We start from the raw sequence: 19873 nt of genomic DNA, 5'->3' as shown, positions 1-19873 counted from the left end.
TTTATGAAAATTATGAGGAAAAATTAGAATTGGGTTAAAATCAGTTAGAAATGTGAATTTGAAATGTTTTTGTCAAAATTAAAGAACCATATTTTTCACTTAAGTTACACTTAGAATATAATAGGATATTATGCGGTTTATTTCTCCTCCATTTGAAACATGATTTTCAAAGATACCTGCAAAATATAGGATGTAAAAGTTGCTGGTAGCCCAGCAGCACACCACTGCTTAGAAGTCAAGACAACAATATTAATAGTAAAGAATTCTGGAGAGAGAATGCTTTTGACTGGAATAATGTTTAATGACATTATTAGTATGCAGAAAGGGGCTTCCAGATCTAGTATACAGGAGGATTATAAATGAATTCAAAACAAGAGTAAAAAAAAGAAAAAAGAAGAAAAAAAAAAAAAAAAAAAGGCATGACTACATGAAATTAATTTCTGTCTAAGAATGAAAGGATATCTTTTCAGCCACATAGATACTAGCTCCAAACACAGGGGTAAATCTAAAAAGGTCCCTACATCCACTCAATCTTGTAAGCATCAGGATTGACTTTAGAAAATGAAAAAGTGCAGGAGCAGAACTTCATGAAAATTCAGGAGCTTTCAGCTCTCATTGTGTTCCCAGAAGAACATGATTAAAAATAAACACATAACATACATCAATAATGTATCAAGGTTAACAGAAAGACAGAAAACAAAGAAGGTTTTCTATACATGTGAAACTCTTGTTAAACCAGTTTCGCACTGCAAGCTTGTATCTGCAACTATTCAGTAAGTCTTCACTAACAACATGATGATGTTACACAAAAATGCATTGGCAAGCTGAGGCAGTTAAAAGAGCCCATGAAATGAAGGTTACTGAGTTTCAATGATTGAAGGTTATGCACAGCTTAGTGGGGGGTTGTTTTCTGTACATGGTTAATGATAGAAGTCAAAGTTCATTCTGTTTCAACTATCTAATGTTTGTTAGCTGTAAGAAGTCCCTGAATAGTTGTCACTGAAGAATGTCCATTGCAGAAGGAAAGTCTTTGATTTTAGTTATTAGAGGTGAAGAGGGGGATAGGAGGAGCAAAAGACTCTTCTGCTCTCATAAAGACTATGTGTTTTGGTATGTACAAATTGCTGGGAATGAGGAAGCTTATCTGAATCATGAAATTATGGAAAAGTATGTGTTGGAAGGGATGATTGAATACCATCTAGTTTCAACTTCCCTGCCGTGGACAGGGATGTCTTCCACTTAGATCAGTATGGTCAAAACTCCATCCAGTCTGACCCTGAACCCTTCCAACGATAGAGCATCCACAGCTTCTCTGGGCAACTTGTTCCAGTGTCTCACCATTCTCATCAGAAAACATTTCTTCTTTACATCTAACCTAAATCCAGTCTCTTTCAGTTTAAAGCTGTTGCCTTGCCCCTTATCCTATCACTACATACTTTGGTAAAAAATCTACCTTTCTTATAAGCCCCTTTAAGTACTGATAGAGTCCCAATGAATGCTCAAAAAGTGTGGTACAACCCTGACTGCTTGACCTTGCTTAGCACCATGCAGGGTAACTTGCTTCAACATTTTTGACTAAGAACAACCTGATTCACCATCTTAATAGGGTTTTTACCTTAATAATGGCGCTTTTTTTGTTTGTTTTGTTTTGTTTAAAATCTTGAGCTCATGTTAAACAAATGCATAATTCAGAAGTTCTCCAATAGTCCCTGAAACATGTGCTGTAGGCATAGTTACATAGTTTCAAGAAAAGGGTATTTACGAGTATGGCCATCTCATTTCAAGTATCAAAATATACAAGAAATCCACAAAGAAATAAATGAGAGAGAAAAAAAATGTGGCCACTGAAGGAAAAAAGGTGTCTTTGGTTCTGATTACAATATTATCCACACACATCTTTACATTTCTAAAATATAAATTTCATGGAAATTTTCAGACTTTACAAAAGGGCAATTTTGTATGTTTTAATTTAAAGTCAAATATTTTACAAAGCTTTAATGAGAATTTCACCTTTAATGTTAAATGAGGGATGGGAGATAGAGCTAAATTTAAAGGGTAAAGACTTGCTGGGCCAAGTGACCTTTTCTGGTCCAAAAATTGTACATGTCCTTGTAAAATACAACTTTTTTTATATATAATTTCAGCAAAATTCACACTGGGAGACCTACTGAACTTACAACATAGGTGACATTTCCATGAGAACAGCTGACAAGTTTGAAGATAAAATGACACCTGATGTAACCACAAAAAATGTAGACCCCCTATCACAAAAATTATTTTTCTCCAGTGTGAGTCTATGAGACCTTAGATGTCTAGATATAAGTTTCCTCTTATCAACTATGTTAACATGATTGATGGTAAGGGAAATATATGTATAAATTATTTGAACAAAAATGAAACACAAAAAGCAATTCACTTTAAATACATGTACAAACATAAATGTATGCTTATATGTATACATACATATTTATATATGTAAAAGGAAGTATTTTTCAGAAATCTCTTTGATAGTGTACCTCATCGTTAGGTATTGGAATGTGGTGGATTTCCATTAAAATCTAAACATGTTTTGGTGAATTTTCCACTGAACTCTAAAATTATTCCAACTCTTACTGTTTACGATCTATCAAGATTATAGGTAAATAACTTATTTTAAATAAATATGTATATAAATAAAATACAAAATGCAAAAAACCACACCAAAACCTAGATGGTTTCTTTTAATGCACATATTTTTCAGATGACTGATTCACCTGGCACGTTGTTTTTAACAAAAAAACTCTAAAATAAAATTAAGGACACACATACTACCATAGATTTGTACAATCAATTCTTTATTAATTGTTCTGATAAATGTTTGGAAGAAAAAATATCAGATCACTGAAAATTTTTTTCTTCATTGCTTTCTTTTACAGATTTCTTTGCTTAAAATTTAGGTCAAGTCGTCAATTTGTTAACACTTTAACAACATGTTTTTTACATATTAAACATTCTTTGAAATCCTCTATTAAATTTTAAAAAAATATATTTACAGAACAGTTCTATTTTTTTTCCTAAAGAAAAGCACTGTTCAATCTTGAGGCTTGATATGGTTAAGATATATAACAGCAATGTGCCACTGAAGTTTTTTTACAGTGATCAAGGAGAGCAGAATATGAAAATGACACTCGGTCTGTGGTTTCTATTTCCAACTCTATGATTTGAAATGATTTGAAAGTTATTATTAGGTCATATTTTGGACAAACTCTTCCAGATCTAAATTTAAAAGTGTCTTCATAAATGCTTTAGATTATTAAAAGAGCTAGGAAATGGAATTTTTGATACTGTGAAAAAGTAGTTTTAATGCATCGAGTTTGACAGCAATGTTACATTTTAATTTATATATCTACTCAAACATAGTACACCACAAATAACCCATCCTTAAAAGCTGAAACTTAATCTTTGAATACAATATTTTATATACTATCCTATAATTTCAGACCTAACTCAGTATCATTTGTAAGTATACATTGTTATTTCATTGTCCCCTCAAAAGCTGAATTAATATTATAAATTGATTGATGCTACTCTTGCAAAAATAATACAATTTACAATTTCCAAAATCTGCCCATCAAAAGAGAAATGTGAGTCCTGAAGAATGCTAAAAATCTCAACTTCTTGAGTGATTAATATTAGCATATTTTCCTCTTTTTTTTTTATATATATATATCAATTAATTAACAGGTGAATGTAATCTAAGGACTAGATAGTTTCAAAATGCAAGTTCCAATTATTGATAGATAACAAAGGAGAATGGAGCATGCTATACCCCAAAATCTAAAGAGACAGATAAAATCACATACTTGATTTTGTACAAGAGAATGATCTTGCTTAATGACCTTGTTTGTTCCCCTTCACCTATCATTTTTTTCTTACACATGGAAGAGATGAATGTGAGGTGATAGATACCATTTCATGGACACATGCATATCATCTTTATTTTTCCTTGTTGTCTTAATGCATTGCCATTTCCATAGGTTTTTATATTCTTCATGTGCTCACCCATCTCCTCCTTTCTTCCTCCTCTGCGTGGAATCTTGGTAACAAAAGGGTACAAGAAGGAACAGACAATAAGGTAAGATACCAGTCAAAAGATGAGTTGGGTAACAATAAGGTAAGATACCAGTCAAAAGATTACTTGGATATAAGTGTCAAATGCTCAGTAAAGATATTTTCCTGGACTCAGGATAGCAGTTACATCAGGTATAAACAGCACTACAGAAATCATGATTAAGATGGCTTGATAGAGACTCTTGTTAAGAAAAGAAATGGCTTGAAGAGATAGATTTGGCAGTGTTATCTGGATCAAGCAGCAATGATCTGTGAGGAAATTTTCAAGAATAACACAGAAATTTTATTGAGCACCTAATGAACATGACCAACTCCTACTTGTCTTTTATTTAGTGTAGCTAGCTATATGTAAGCATCCCTATAGAACAACACATCATTTAACCTTTATATGATTTTACTTTCTGGTATAATCCTGCCAGTGTCCTGAGGGCAGTGCCTGTCCTTAGAGGGCCAGCCTCCAGCCTTGTCTCCTGGATGGGCATCAGAGCTATGTTGCAGGTAGCTTGTTTGAACCCTGTCTCCTTTTTCTCCTGGCTGGACAGCCTAGCTCCTGACTTCTTCCCCCTGGAGTAGCCCCACTTCTCTTGCTCCCTGGCAAGGCCTATCTCAACTTCACAACTTTACTACAGTATTTAGATGGTGATTTAAGATATTCTACATTTGTATGATCTTTTGCAAATAAGTTGTTGTCTAGGAAGAAAAACTGACACTCGATACAGGAAAGTTTATGTTGACATATTTGTTCATTTTTATCTTGTTTTATTATTTGTCTTTATTTTGTCTGTGTGCCATCAACATACCTAGTTGCAATCAAAATTTGAGCAAAACACGGTTGAATTCCATTTATTATAAGCCTTAAGTTGGTATCTTACCTATTTTAAAATCATTCTTTCATATGCTTTGCTAAAAGTCGAATGGGTTTTTGTGTAGAATTTGGTCTAGTCTAAAAGTATATTCTACACTGTGGGTTTTTTTTTCTTTAATTAACTTCAATTTTAATTCAGTAATTTATTAAATTGTTGTATCTTTCAACACGCAGATTATATATGAAAATTTTAGTTGGCTGATTTCAGTGAGGGGCACTTAGGATTACAGATATCTTTATTCTATTACTTCAGGATATTTGAGTGTCTATGACGTGATATCCATGAATATGAAAACAATGGAATTTCATACAGCAGCAAAGGCTTTTGCTAAAGGACACAAATCTATATACTCTATCAAATTTGTAGTTGTTGAGTGACTATGTAAGAAAAATCTCATTTGAGGCATTATTTAGAAATTCCAACACTATGGTCTGAAAAAATATTGTCTAAAAATACACCTTTTGTGGTAGGGTCAGCATGAGCAAATCTCAATATATCTTTCTTGATAAGGTTCTCCTTATGAATTCTTTAGTATCATCTTTAATATCACCTTTTTAGCCATGAATCATTGATAATTATGACAAATCTATCTAGGAAACATTTGAGCTATTGAATTTTCAGGTAGCAAAGCATTTTCTGCATAGTTTTACTTCCATGTCATTTTTCTGTCTATGTCATATTTATGGCCACAAGCTATTTGGGTGAAATTACATGGAATTTGGCATATGGTAGTAAACAGAAAACAAATGCTGAAAACTCAGTGGAAGATATTCTATTACAAGGAAGGGTATACAAATTCTCTCCTATGCCACAAATTACTTGCTGTAAAAAAATCAACAGATTTTCTGATTATTTTCTATGGAGTTTTCTTTAAAAGAAAAATCCCTTTTCTAGTCAATATTCTTAAAAAAAAATAAAGAAAACATGATCCTTTTAACATAATGAAGTGATTCTTTTGGGGAATGCCAAGAGGTTTTTAGTAATATCACTAATGCAGGGGATCTGATTCAATTGTCTCCTTATGGAATCAGAATATTAGTCTCGGACTGAAAACTTATGAGTAAACTTTTGTGAAGCTATAAGTAATCATCCGTATATACTAGAAGAGCTACAAAATGGATATATTGCCATCCCTCCATTTTTTCCAACTAATCCACCCTGTCCCACCAGACCTTTCAAAAACAATGATTAAGAACAACAGCTGTATGATGGTGAAGTTATACAGAAGAAAGGTGGGGAGAAATGGAAGGACCAAAAAAAGCAGTAAGAACCTTGGCTCTGACCCTGATCCTTCACTGACAAAGAAAAATCCTGTAGAACTCCTGCAGGATCCTGTAACAATCCAGACCGATTGCTCCCTTTGTTCAGAAGGAGTGAGCCTATGAGCAGGGTACTTACTGTGTCCCAAAACAGATTTTACATGGCCTGAAAATCTGTATCTGGCCAGTTATCTTCTTGATGCAGGCCCTTTTTTAATGATCCTTTTTGACTTGTTCCTAGTGGAACCAATATGGACTTAAATATTTTGTAACAAACATAATAAACTGAACTAGAGAACTGAAGTCAAAGAAACAAAGTATTACATTTGTAAGAAACTATTCACAGGTAATTCACTGGATATAAAATATTCTAATTTTTAGGACAGTAGTTGTTAAGGTACTTAGCCAAGACTAGCTTAAGAAATGTATTTCAATTCATGTCACATTGACTAAAACCAATGAACAAGGAGAGAGACAAGGAATGTCTAGCCAGGAACCAGTGGGATATATATTATATTTATGAGGCTAAGGATTTGCTATCTTAAAAGAAAATCTGAATCTTGGTTTCAAGGAAAGTTTTGTTGCAGGGTCATCTACCTTAGTGTTCTATGGGGCTTTATAGAGCTACTTCAGTGAAAGTCATACTGACACCTTTTCCAAGGATATAATTACCTTGGAGCTAAGAAAACCAATGTCATAAGACACTAAGATTCCTTCTTCTCTCCACCCTGTCTGTTCTCTTTGGAGTGAGATGTTAAGCAATGCTTCACTTCCCCCAGACTGTGTGGCTATGTTATAGAATGTCTCAAATTATAACAACTAAGAATTCATTTTTCAAGCCTGAGTGCAAAAAACATTTTAGCAATTTTCTTTTTTTATGGAAAGCAGAATCAAACTGAATGAATAGTGGATATGTGACTGTAGCAGGAAAGAATCACCCTTGTGTAGCCTAGGTTGGTCAGGGATGTAAACATTGACAGAAGATGAGTTAGTAAAATGGGAATATAGATGTTTGACAATGCTCACAACTTCTCAATTTTGTTTTCATTTTTCTATTAGAATCAAAGGTGTTGTGAAATACACTATTTATGTTAATTAGAATTTGTTGAGTAATGTTGTGGGGTTTACTATATTTACATTCATGTAAATTTATTCTTAAGTTTCAATAATGTATTTACATACCAGGATTTGAATTTTGTTGAAGCATAGCCAATACAAAAATTGCTTTCTTTGTTTCTCATTTGTTTGAGTCTTTCCTTCTCATATTGAATGCTACCATGTTTATGGACTGTTTGCCTTGTAATCCTATATATATATTTTTTTTTTTTTTTTCCAGTTCCTGTAATTGTTCCTGGTTTTCTGGGTTTATTTCCTTTGTCTTAATGTTTTACTGTGGCAAATTGCATTTGGATTTTTTTCTGCATAGCTATGTCTTTATAAATGATTTCAGGAACAATTGTTCAGCAATTTAAAATGACTAGTAGAAGAATTTTTTTTTTGTGGATGTTTTTGTATGTGTTGGTACTTTTTTATTTAACACTAAAATAAGTTTTTTCTATTAAAATAACTTCTCTGTTAACTCTCATAATACAAGGTGTTTGATGTTTCTTTTCTCAAATTTTATTTTCCTTTTAGATTATATTGGTTTTATTTTTTCTGTTTCAGATTCTCTGTTTTTCTTTCATATCCATTTTAGTTAGACATACTTTTATCTGATTTGTACTACAAAATATAATTGTATTACTAGACTCCAAGAATTTGTGTAATGAATCTTTTACTTGGTCTAATACCTGATCTTAAAAAAGTTGCATGAGACATAAACAAGATTAATTTCCCACTTCTATGAATATGTATTCCCTTATAACTTAAGCAAAAGCATGCTATGAGTGATTTTCTTCACAAGTTAGTTATAGATCTACAAATGTTATAGGATGTGGGTAAATGCCTTCTGTCTTCCTTAATTCAAGCACTTAAAGCATTACTATGTGATTACATCTAAATACATATGTTAACGTACAGAGAAACAGTCACACTGTGTCTAGAGCACCAGAGATATTTTTTTAATGTAATGTAAAGAAGAATATTGGACATGTGAAACTGTTGTATAGATCACTAGTGTATATAACTGCAGAAATTATGAATTAGATTAGTATTGTGAACACACTGATCACAATAGAGTTTTTAAATATTTTTGTATTTTCAATGACATCATGGTCTACATTTTTTAGGACTGTGAGTTTATCTGCAGAACATTTTGTGCCTTGTGACTGCAATTAATTTATCAAAGTCCTAATTTCTAAAAAAGTTCTTTGTGACATATATGACCTAAGGAGGCCTACTACTGTTGAAAAAATCTGGTCATTTCATATACATGATTTCCTGTTAGAATTTCCCCAGATTTTTTCAGTATTACATAACATCACAATTCACCTTTGAGATGTCACATCACACATAGAAAACATATTCAAAATAATAATAATAAAAAATAATGTGACATGCATGAAGAATATAAAATGAGGAAAACCGCACTGAAAAATACCCTGAGCACCTAATTCTTTGACTTCACAGAATCATGAGTGGCCCCACCTCAAAGAAGCAGGAGAGGAATAGATTGTGATTCCTACTGAGGCAGCTTGATGACCAATTGAAGTGCCAGAAGTATTTTCAAGGTTTCCCTAAAGACTAATGTGCTTCCAGATTATCTGCAGTCCCGTTCCCTTTTCTAGATATCTTACTCTGAGGTTGCCCAACAGCAGACCAGTAACTATGTTGGGTCTCACTGAGGTCTTCAGCAAGCAGTCTTAAAGATATGCTCCTCCTATTTCAGTGTCAAAGAATCCATTCATTTTAACAAACGACATTGCACAGAGGGATTACAGATTTGTATTGTTAAACATAACAGATAACATCATCATTCTGTGGGTTTTGCTACCCAGAGGTGGGAGAATAAGATGTATTCTTTTACTCAACATTCAATGAAAAACAAAACTTAAGTAACTGTAAAGCTTAAAAGATTGACAACAGATAATTTCTAACCTAAGCTAAATGTATTTTCCACAAAGAAGCACCAACATGTTTCAATAACTTTATGATTGTCATGAAACTTACATGGAAGAGATGCTGATACAGTGATAGGCAGTGGTCAAGATTTGATATAGTATTTGACAACACGAAGTAAGATAACTTCCAAGGAGGTTTGGGAAGTACATTGCTATGCCTTAAAATTAGAGAACACTAAATAAAGAAAAAGCAGTGATAACCATAAATGCATCTAATTTTCAACTACATACAAAGTGGGAAAGGAATAAAACCACGCTTCCTAGAGGTAAGCCTGGGGGTGGCACACCGATGTTTGAGGGACAGTGTGCTAGCAATGTCCTTAGGTTTGCCATCTCAGTGAAAGTCGGGAATGGAGATCCATGTGGCATCGAAGACACAAGGGTTGTTAATGTGTTAAAAAACATGGAAGTGCTTGGAATGGTCACATAGAAATTAAGGTTTCTATCCCCCCAAAAGGTGGTGGGATTAATAGCCCAAATGAAGTGCATCTACACCGATACATACAGCATGAGCAACAAAAAGGATGAGCTGGAAGCCACATACAACAGGAAAACTGATTTAGCTGTAATTGTGGAAACATGGTGGTATTATTTGCGCAACTGGAGTGCTTCATTGGATAGCTATAAACTTTTCAGAAGGGATAGGCAAAGAAGGAGAGGTAGTGGTGTAGCCCCTGTATGTTAGGAAGTGATTTAATTGTCTAGAGCTTAAAGATGGTGATGAAAAGGTTGGCCATTTATAGGTAAGAATCAAGGGGAATGTCAATACGGCAGATATCATGGTGGAAGTCTGTTATGGACCACCCAGCCAGGAGGAAGAGGCAGACAAAATATTCCATAAGCAACTGGGAGAAATCTCACAGTCACTAGCCCTTGTTCATGCGGGGCACTTCACCTTGCCAGATGTCTGCTGGCGATATAGCAGAGAGGAAACAGTCTAGGAGGTTCCTGATAGATAACTTCCTGACAGAGCTGGTGAGTGAGTCAACTAGGGAAGGCACCCTGCTGGACCTGTTGTTTGTGAAAAGACAAGAACTTAAGGGTTATGTGATGGTTGGAGGCCATGTTGGGCATAGTGATCAGAAAATGATAAGAGTTTTTGATTCTCGGAGAAGTAAGGAAAGGGGTCAGCAGAACTGCTACTTTGGAGTTCTGGAGGGCAGACTTTAGCCTGCTTAGGATCCTGGTTGACGGAGTCCCTTGGGAGATAGTGCTGAAGGGCAAGGGAGTCCAGGAAGGCTGGACATTCCTCAAAAAGGGAATGTTAAAGGTTCAGGAGCAGGCTATCCCCACATGTTGAAAGATGAGCTAGAGAGGAAGAAGAATGGCCTGGCTGAACAGAGAGCTTTGGCTGGAACTCAGGAATAAAATAGTTTAGGAACTCTGGAAGAAGGGACAGGCAACTCAGGAGGACTAAAAGGATATTGTGAGGTTATGCAGGGACAAAAACTAGAATGGCCAAAGCCCGGCTAGAGCTTAATCTATTTACTGCCATAGAGAACAATAAAAAATGTTTCTATAAATACATTAGCAACAAAAGGATGGCTAAGGAGAATCTTCATCCCTTATTGGGTGCAGGAGGAAACACATTGACAAAGGATAAGAAAAAGTCTGAGGTACTTAATCCCTTCTTTGCCTCAGCCTTTAATGGTAAGACCTGTTGTTCTCAGGGTATCCAGCCCCCTGATCTGGAAGACACGGACAGGTTGCAGAATGAAGCCTCCATAATCCAAGTGGAATTAGTTAGCAACCTGCTACACCACTCAGACACAGACAAGTACATGGGGCCAGACAGGATCCACCCAAGTGTACTGAGGGAGCTGGTGGAAGTCCTCACCACAACACTTTCAATCATTTATCAGTAGTTCTGGCTAACCAGTGAGGAGCCAGTTGACTGGAAGTTATCAAATATGATGCCCATCTGTAAGAAGGGCTGCAAGGAGGATCCAGGGAACTACAGACCTGTCAGCCTGATCTTGGTGCCCAGGAAGGTTACGGAGCAGGTCTTCTTGAATGACATTGTGTGGCATGTACAGAAAAATGAGGCTATCAGGCCCAGCCAGCATGGCTTTATGAAAGGCAGGTCCTGCTTGACACCTAATCTCCTTCTATGACAAGGTTACCCACCTAGGGGATAAGGGAAAAGCTATGGATGTTGTCTACCTAAACTTTATTAAAGTCTTTGACACCATTTCCCACAGGAATCTCCTAGAGAAATTGGCTGCTCCTAACTTGGACAGGTGTACTGTCCTCTGGGTAAAAAACCAGTTGGATGGCCGAGTCCAAAGAGTGATGAGAAATGGAGTTAAATCCAGCTGGCAGACAGTCACAGGTGGTGTTCCCCAGGGCTCAGTACTGGGGCCAGTTCTGATTAATATCTTTAATGATCATGTGGATGAGGGGATCAAGTGCACCCTCAGTAAGTTTGCAGGTGACACCAAGTTGGTGGGGTTGATCTCCTTAAGGGCAGGAAGGCTCTGCAGAGGGATCTGGACAAGCTTGATACATGGGCCAAGGCCGATTTTATGAGGTTCATCAAGGCTCAGTGCCGGGTCCTCCGCTTAGGTCACAACAACCCCACACAATGCTACATGCTTGGGGAAGAGTGGTTGAAAAGCTGCCTTTTGGAAAAGGACCTGGGGGTGTTGGTTGACAGCCAGATGAATCTGAGCTGTCATTGTGCCCAGGTGGCCAAGAAGGCCAACAGCATCCTGGCTTGTATCAGAAATAGTGTGGCCAGCAGGACCACGGGTGTGATCATCCCTCTCCACTCAGCCCTGGTGAGGCTGCACCTCAAATCCTGTGTTCAGTTTTGAGCCCCTCGCTACAAGAAAGACATTGAGGTGCTGGAGCGTGTCCAGAGAAGGACAACAAAACTGGTGAAGGGTGTAGAGAACTAGACTTATGAGGAGTGGCTGAGGGAACTGGGTTTGTTTAGCCTGAGAAAAGGATGCTCAGGCAGTGACCCTATCGCTCTTTACAATTACCTGAAGGGCGTTTTTTCAGGGTTAGTGTCGGTCTCTTCTTCCAAGTAACAAGTGATAGGACAAGAATAATGGCCTCGAGTTGTTCCAAGGGAGTTTTAGATTGTATATTAGGAAAAAAAATTCTTCACTGAATGGATTGTCAAGGATTGAAACAGGCTGCCCAGGGAAGTGACTGAGTCACTATACGTGGAGGTATTTAAAAGACATGTAAATGTGGTGCTTAGGAACATGGTTTGGTGGTGGTCTTGGCAATGCTAGGCCAATGGTTGGACTCAATGATCTTAAAGGTCTTCTAATCTAAATGATTCTATGATTCTATGATTTTGGACTTTTGTTAGTGTGATAATTATGAATATTATTAACTCTAAAGTAACAGGAAAATGGTAAATGCTTCTTCTAGATGGAAGTTCCATATTATGAAAAAAATAAGTAGAATGGACAGGAGAAAGAAACTGACTTCTGAGTAAAGATTAAAAGAGCTAAATGTAGCAGGTAGGTGATGACAAAGTAGGTCGTGATATTCTACAAATATTTGAAGACTGTTAAAATGTATAGAGTGTGATTATTTAGTGTGGAACATAGTAGAATAACTGAAAAAAAAAAGGAAAAGAAAAAGAGAACATTTCTAGTTCATGTCAGGGAACACTTGCCAAGAGGGAGATATAGATGTCTGTGGAGACCTTTAAAGATAGATTGGATTAGAAAATATGCAGTATAAATCTTTTCTGTCTCTCTTTTGTAATCTGCTCTATATTTTTTTTTTTTTTAAATATATATAAATAAGGTAAGGTACAGAACACCCTCCCAAAGCCAGATTTTGAGATCAGTGTATGCCAAATACTTGAAAATCCTTGGGGAGATATTAGAAGGTACTAGTATTATGTCTGATGCCATCCTAATGAATCTCTGTTAATTGAATCCTCACCTCCCTTTCCTGCTTTGCTCTGTGTATCCCAAAAGAATTCTGTAAGCTGTCAGCCAGATATCTGTATAATTTACTTGGGAGTTGAAAGATATCTGAGGGCTGAAGCAGTACAAATTCAAAAGTAATACTCATGTGAATCATTAATTGTTTAATTCCATCTGGGTAATGAAACAATATAACTAGAAAGACCCAACACAGCAGGTGGATAAAATCTGGGTCTTTGATATATCTGGAGTGGAAATCACTGCTAAGAAATTGTCTGTGCGGTAGTAAACTCTTATTAATTTTATTCTGATTGCTCATTGATGTATCTCAGCTCTCCTGGTTACAATGCCAAAAGGATCCATTGCAGCAATAAGGAGAGCCAACCACAGAGAAAAATAACTTTTTCAAATTCAAATTGCAATGCAGGGAAGAAATGAAAAATTACAAAGGACCTTGATAGATCTTCTGCATCAGAAACCATGATATACAGGAACCTGAGCTATTGTCTTAACTGGGGAAACATGAGTTTGTCATGTTGTGGCAGTTTCTAATTCAGTTGTCAGCTTTTTTATATAAACAAATTACTGCTACCAGATCTTCAAGAATGCTATAACAACATGTTCTGATAAATTTCTGTCCCTTCTCTATGACTTCAAAAAATCTGTTATTCCAACATTCAAATCCAGTCTATATTATCTTATTAATCTTAGTTTTTATATTCACTGGAGTTCTATCTATACTTTCCCAAAAAAGGTGTATAAATTTTTGTAATATATTTTATTTACAATCCCCCTTAAAAGAAATTTGTATAGTTTATGTTCTGCTCTTTTTCAATCCTGTTTATCCTTTTTTGTTTGGTTGTTTGTTTTCATTTTTTTTATTCTATTTTTTTTATTATTATTTTTAGCTATGAGTTCATATAAGAGATCAGAGAATAAAACATGTCTTCCTTAAATTGCAGTTTCAAAAATTATCATAGTCCTTACCCTTCCTGAAAGAGCTTGATATATTGTTGGACAGTTTCCAAAAATGTTTTTCATAGTTGCTCAGTTTTAAACTTTTAATATTTCATTGCCTTCAAATGGTAATGAAGACATAACCAAGACATAACCCCAAGAGATTATGTAATCCCTATGTTGAGAATTTTTCAAAACTTGTCTGAATAAACCTCTGAGCAACCTGATCTAACATTGAAGTTAGTCTGCTTTGAGCAGGATATTGTACTAGGTGAACTTCAGAGCTCCTTTCCAATTTTTTGCATGATTCTGTGAGAAAAGTTGTCAGGAGGCTATAGACTGTTGTTTTCACATTTAAACTCAAGTGGTTGTTTTGAGGGCCCAGACACTGGCAGAGCTCACACACAAGGCCCAGGATGCTGGATTCTGGAGGCAGAGGGCAGAGAACAACCAGACAGGTATTGTGTGTATAGAAACTGGTGTCTCCTAAACATGGAAAGTGTTATAAAGAGATGCCCTTATATAATAGGTGATGAAAGCCTGGGTCACCGTATAAAAAGTTGAGGACTGACCCTACCACTTTTCTAGAGTGATAGAAAATGTTGGTTAGGACCGTTGTTTTGTGAGAGTCAGCCAGGAGCTCCAGAGCATCTTGAAACTGTGGCCGGTACTTATTAGCTTTGAGTATGAGCTTAGCCAGCTTTTAGGAAAATGCATCAATAGTGGGAAGCCTGATAAGCTTGAAACTGGAAATGATCCATGGACCATTTGGAAAGGTCTTTGTGTGTAGTTTAATTCCTTGGACACATTTGTCACAGACATTTCATTTTTTGTTTCAGGTGTTTATGAATGTCCAAGTTTATTCAGAGTTCTTATGCAAGTTTAAAACAGGAAGGTCTTCTGTTTTGTCAGAGATTTTTTTTTTTTTTTTTTAATGCTAGAAGAATAAGATTTTTCTATCTCAGAAATTTGGATTTCTAGTAATTTGGACTTCCACATCCAGCTTTCTTACTTTTGTTGGGAGAATTACAAACCAACCCAAACAGAAGCACACTATGGCACACCTTGTTTTGCCAGTTTGTTTTGTTGCCAATGCACCTAGCGCTAACATCTTTAGAAAAAAACAAAAGAGCAATTGTTTCTACCACATGCAACAAACACTCAAACTTCTCTGTCACACAGTGCTGGCAGAAATTAGGAAAGACAATTCAGAATGGTTTGTTAATTCAGAAAGTTTGGTGAACTAGCTTTATTCTTTAACTGCAAACATGGATATTTGGCCAAACACAGAACCATATTCATGTAACCATACTGTGTCTTGTTCTGTGTGAGCCAGTTCTGCTACAGTTCATTTATCTTCATGATGGTCTAAGGCAGGGGTCCTCAAACTCTTTAAACAGGGGGCTGGCGCGTGGATGAAGCAGGCAGGCAGTCATCTGTGGCTGCTTGGTTTCCCCCCCCAGTGGGGGTGGTGGTTCTGTAAATACCAGGGGCTGGATTGAGGACCCTGGGGGCGCGTATCCAGCCCACGGGTCGTAGTTTTAGGACCCCTGGTCTAAGGCACATTACTGAAATACTCACAGGCAATTCAAAATACTGACTAGCCTCTTGAGTAGGGTAAAATACCTGCAATGTTGAAGATCTGACTGACATGAAATAGTAACTAAATGCTGTTTGTACCACATTAAACAATTACAAATGAAAGAACAATATTCTCTCACTTCCTCTGAATCAGATTTTCATCCTGGACCTGATAACTAAATGCTAACTAAAAATCTTCTGGAAAAATTAGTCCCTGAAAAAGCTTCTTCACACCTGCCCTGCCCAGCTTTATTACAATAGCGTTTTCTAAAGGAACAAAGCTGTTACAGTAGGTATCATGGAAGTTCATGTGAGTAGAAGGTAATGTAGAAAGTTTCTGGTGAAAGCTTCTCCAAAGATTTGTTTCCTTGAGCATGTCTGAAATGCTGAATTCATTCTCACATATTGTTGGAAACTCTTAAGGAGACCATATTGAAAGAATATAGTGTTTGGGAAAAAGAGCAGGACAATAGTAATGAGGCTACCTTCTAGCTGTCATGCAGAAGGAGATACTGAACTATGTAAAGGTGAAGAATTAAGTACACATATCTCACTAGTAATGTTTTTATTGTTCATTTAAACTTACAAAATCTTACCAGCGTTTCAGTTGCTTTACCACTGTTCTCACTCTATATGAAGCTTACAAAGCTTTAAAACATACGCTTATTTTTGTTGGATGTATTATGAGGAATAAAAGTATTGAAAACTTTTGATTCAGTCTTTTGTGAGAGCCCATAATCTATCCCTAGATGTTCCTTTCAATCAAATCAGAAGGAAAACAAAACTTTATTATTTTTTCTTTTTTAAATCAGGAAAATATTTTGTGTCCAGATTCTTTCTCCTTTCATGTCTTTCAAGAGTTCACAAATCCATCACATTAGTTTGCAGCTAGGTTTCCAACTATGATTCAGAAAACAGTTTATAAATGAAACTTTCCACTCAAAATTGAAACACAACAGATCTGAAGCAACATATTCTGTGTAAGGTCCATTTATATACAGTTATTACTAAGAATTCAGGGTTAGATCTGCATACCATTAAATTATGAGGGGATAATACCAGTGAAGTTAATAAGAATTAGATCAGGCTGCTTACAAATGACTGCAGGTAACCCTCAGATTGTTCTGTAGAAGATATTTCATGTACTTCAACAACTTGAAGTGCTAGAGACTGTATTACCATTCCCCTTTTTGTTACAATATTTTTTATTCATCATATTCTTGGACCTGATACTAATAATGGAGTCTGAGGAACTACCCAGTTAGCTCTGATGTATGACTGATGGGTCTTGGCTTCCTGTTCTTAAGATCTAAATTATTTTATTTTCATATAATTAATTTATTTCATCTATGAATCCAACTTAAGCTAAATTTCTCATACAGTGTTATGAGCATAGATTTTAGTGATCATTCTCTAATCTTTTTGACATTTAATCCTATTAATTTTAAACCTTAGTTTGTCCTGTTTAGGACTTACTTTCATTATATAATGAACTCACACGTAAACTCTGCATAAAATTATAGAGTTTATTTGCTGATACTAGTTCATTAACTATCTTAAACATATTTTATTCTGGGAAATAGCCAGCATGTACTGTGACACCAGAAGCACAGGCCCGTGGTGTCATATGAAGAGCTTTTATTGGTAATTCCAAACAAACCCCTTCATAGAAGTGTATGCTAACTTTTGACTTGTATGCCAGCAAATCAATGTCAGAGTCCTGAAGTGGGAAACGTAAAGCTGGATACAAGGAAATGCTTTTTTATTTGTGTTCCCATTGTGAGCTTTTAACAATTTGTTCTAATTAACACAGAAATAGTAGAGATAAACAACTCTGCAGACACCAAGGTCAGTGAAGAAGGAGAGGCAGGAGGTGTTCCAGATGCCAGAGCAGATTCCCCTGTAGCCCATGGTGAAGACCATGGTGAGGCAGGCTGTCCTGAAACCCATGGGATGTTAATAGTGGAGCAGGTATCCACCTGCAGGCTGTCCAGGAACCCACACTTATGTGATGGAGGTGGTGACCTTGTGGGAAGCCCACTCTGAAGCAGGCTTCTGGCAGGACCTGTAAACCCATGGAGAGAGAAGCCCATACTGGAGCAGGTTTGCTGGCAGGACTTGTGACTCTGTGGGGAACCCATGCTGGAGCAGGCTAGTCTTGAAGGACTGCACCCTGTGAAAAGACCCATGCTGGAACAGTTAACGAAGAGCTGTAGACTTGATGGAATGGTACAGGGAGGGACTAACACTGGAGAAGTTCACGTGGGACTGTCTCCTGTTGGAGGGACCCTATGCTAGAGCAGGGGAAGCGTGAAAAGTCCTCCCCCTGAGGAGGAAGGAGCAACAGAGACAACATGTGATGAACTGACTGCAACCCTCATCCCCTGTCTCCCTGCACTGCTGGAAGGGAGGAGGTAGAGGAAAATTGGGAATGAAGTTAAGCCCAAGAAGAATGAAGGTGTGGCAGGAACATGTTTTCTAAGATTTAGGTTTATTTCTTATTATTCTACTCTGACTTGATTGGTAATACATTAAATTCATTTCCCCCGCAAGCTGAGTCTGTTTTGCTTGTGACAGTAACTGGTGAACGATCTCTCCCTGTTCTTATCTTGACCCATGAAGCTTTTCGTTATACTTTTCTCTCCTCTGTCCTGCTGAGGAAGGGGGGTGACAGGGCAGCTTTGGTAGACACCTAGCATCCAGCCAACATAAACTCACCACAGTGTGGCAACTTGTTTTGAGGGACCTGTCTCATTTCACTGAGTACAGAGGAAGCCAAGATGAATAGTTCAAGGCATATCTGTAATGCTGGATAGTTAATATGGGTAAGAGGAATATTACCTGTCATGTGCACTTCATTCTGAATTGGACTCCTGAGCTTGATGTACCCTTTTTCTTTCAGTTGGCTGCTTAAGGATTGGCAAGTTTGGCTATTTAAGCTGGCAACTTTAAAAGTCTTTGTTAGGTCAAGGATGTACTTTTTTGATGCTCTTTTGCTAGGCTGAAAAATGAGATTTCATGTCTATACATTTTACCATTATGAAGCCTGAGCAGGGCCTATGTCAGAGAGACCTCGGTCTTAAAACTTAGAGGAATACTGTGCTCATTTCTCGATCATGCTGATCTTTTTTTTTTTTAATGCTAGTTCTCTAAATAATTCAAAGAAGGCAACTGAAGACATTGTAGTCTCCAGAGAGAGGAGTTTCATAAGATGATGGATCTTCTTCCTCATCTCCTCTCTCCTGGAGGGGAAGAAAATTACCAAAAAAAAGTGGTAAACTGAACTTGCACAAAGGAGAGGATCCCACTTCCATGATCTGTAACCAATGAATGAACATATAACATAATTCTGAGGCTTTACTCCTGTTTTGAGTAGGGTGAAGAATCATAAAATTTTATTCCGGTATCTTTTATAATGGTGTTCCTTCCTTACTGGAATTTCAGTCAGCATGGTGCATGTTCTGCTAATATCAATAATCACTTAATTTGATTCTCCTGTGATACTGCTGCTTCTTTGGATTTTGGATAAGCCAGGCTAGATTCCTTTTTCTTGTGTAGGAAACACAGAATCTTTATGGTTCTTTATGAATTTTCAGTATGTCACAGTCTCTTATCATACTTGGAACATGCAGGCTAACATTTGTTCATTAATTCCAGGATTAATTCTATTATGAACACATGGACCTATATTTTAATAATTTTTAATAGTGAAAATAAAAGAAATCGCAGTATAAACATTTTAGAAACACTACCACTCTAAATATGAATCTACTGTTTGAAATTTTGCAAGCAGCAGAAGCAGATATTGAAGAAAAGGAGACTATGAAGTGCAACTGTAACGCTAGAATCTCAAAATAATTGTTCATCTGTGGGGTTTCTGTGTTAATGAGCAAATATTGACTTATGATATGTAAAAATGATAATTACAAAGTCACTCTGTGTTATTGTGATTTATCCAGATTTTGAACTCGGTAAAGCTGAACATGTATTTCTACATCAAGCAACCAGAATTAAATTTTATTCCTCCAAAGTGATAGGAAATATCCCTATTTCCACTGCTCATTTAAGAGACTGCAAACGTTTCAATTGACATAAAGGGTCAGTAGGTTAGGCTTTGCTTCATTTTTAACTAGAAACATTGCTTA

General features: G+C 36.4%; 1 long non-coding RNA gene across 1 annotated transcript; it reads left to right on the top strand.

Annotated features, from left to right (window-relative positions):
- The first annotated feature begins 1059 nt into the window (after positions 1–1059).
- Positions 1060–15276, top strand: LOC308064390. The gene is made up of 2 exons (XR_013928359.1): positions 1060–6538; positions 6622–15276. It is a non-coding gene; the product is annotated as an uncharacterized lncRNA (long non-coding RNA).
- Positions 15277–19873: the final 4597 nt, after the last annotated feature.

The sequence above is a fragment of the Falco punctatus genome, assembly GCF_963210335.1.
Source record: "Falco punctatus genome assembly, chromosome: 5".
Lineage (NCBI taxonomy): Eukaryota > Metazoa > Chordata > Aves > Falconiformes > Falconidae > Falco > Falco punctatus.
This window is presented reverse-complemented; position numbering and strand designations above follow the sequence as displayed.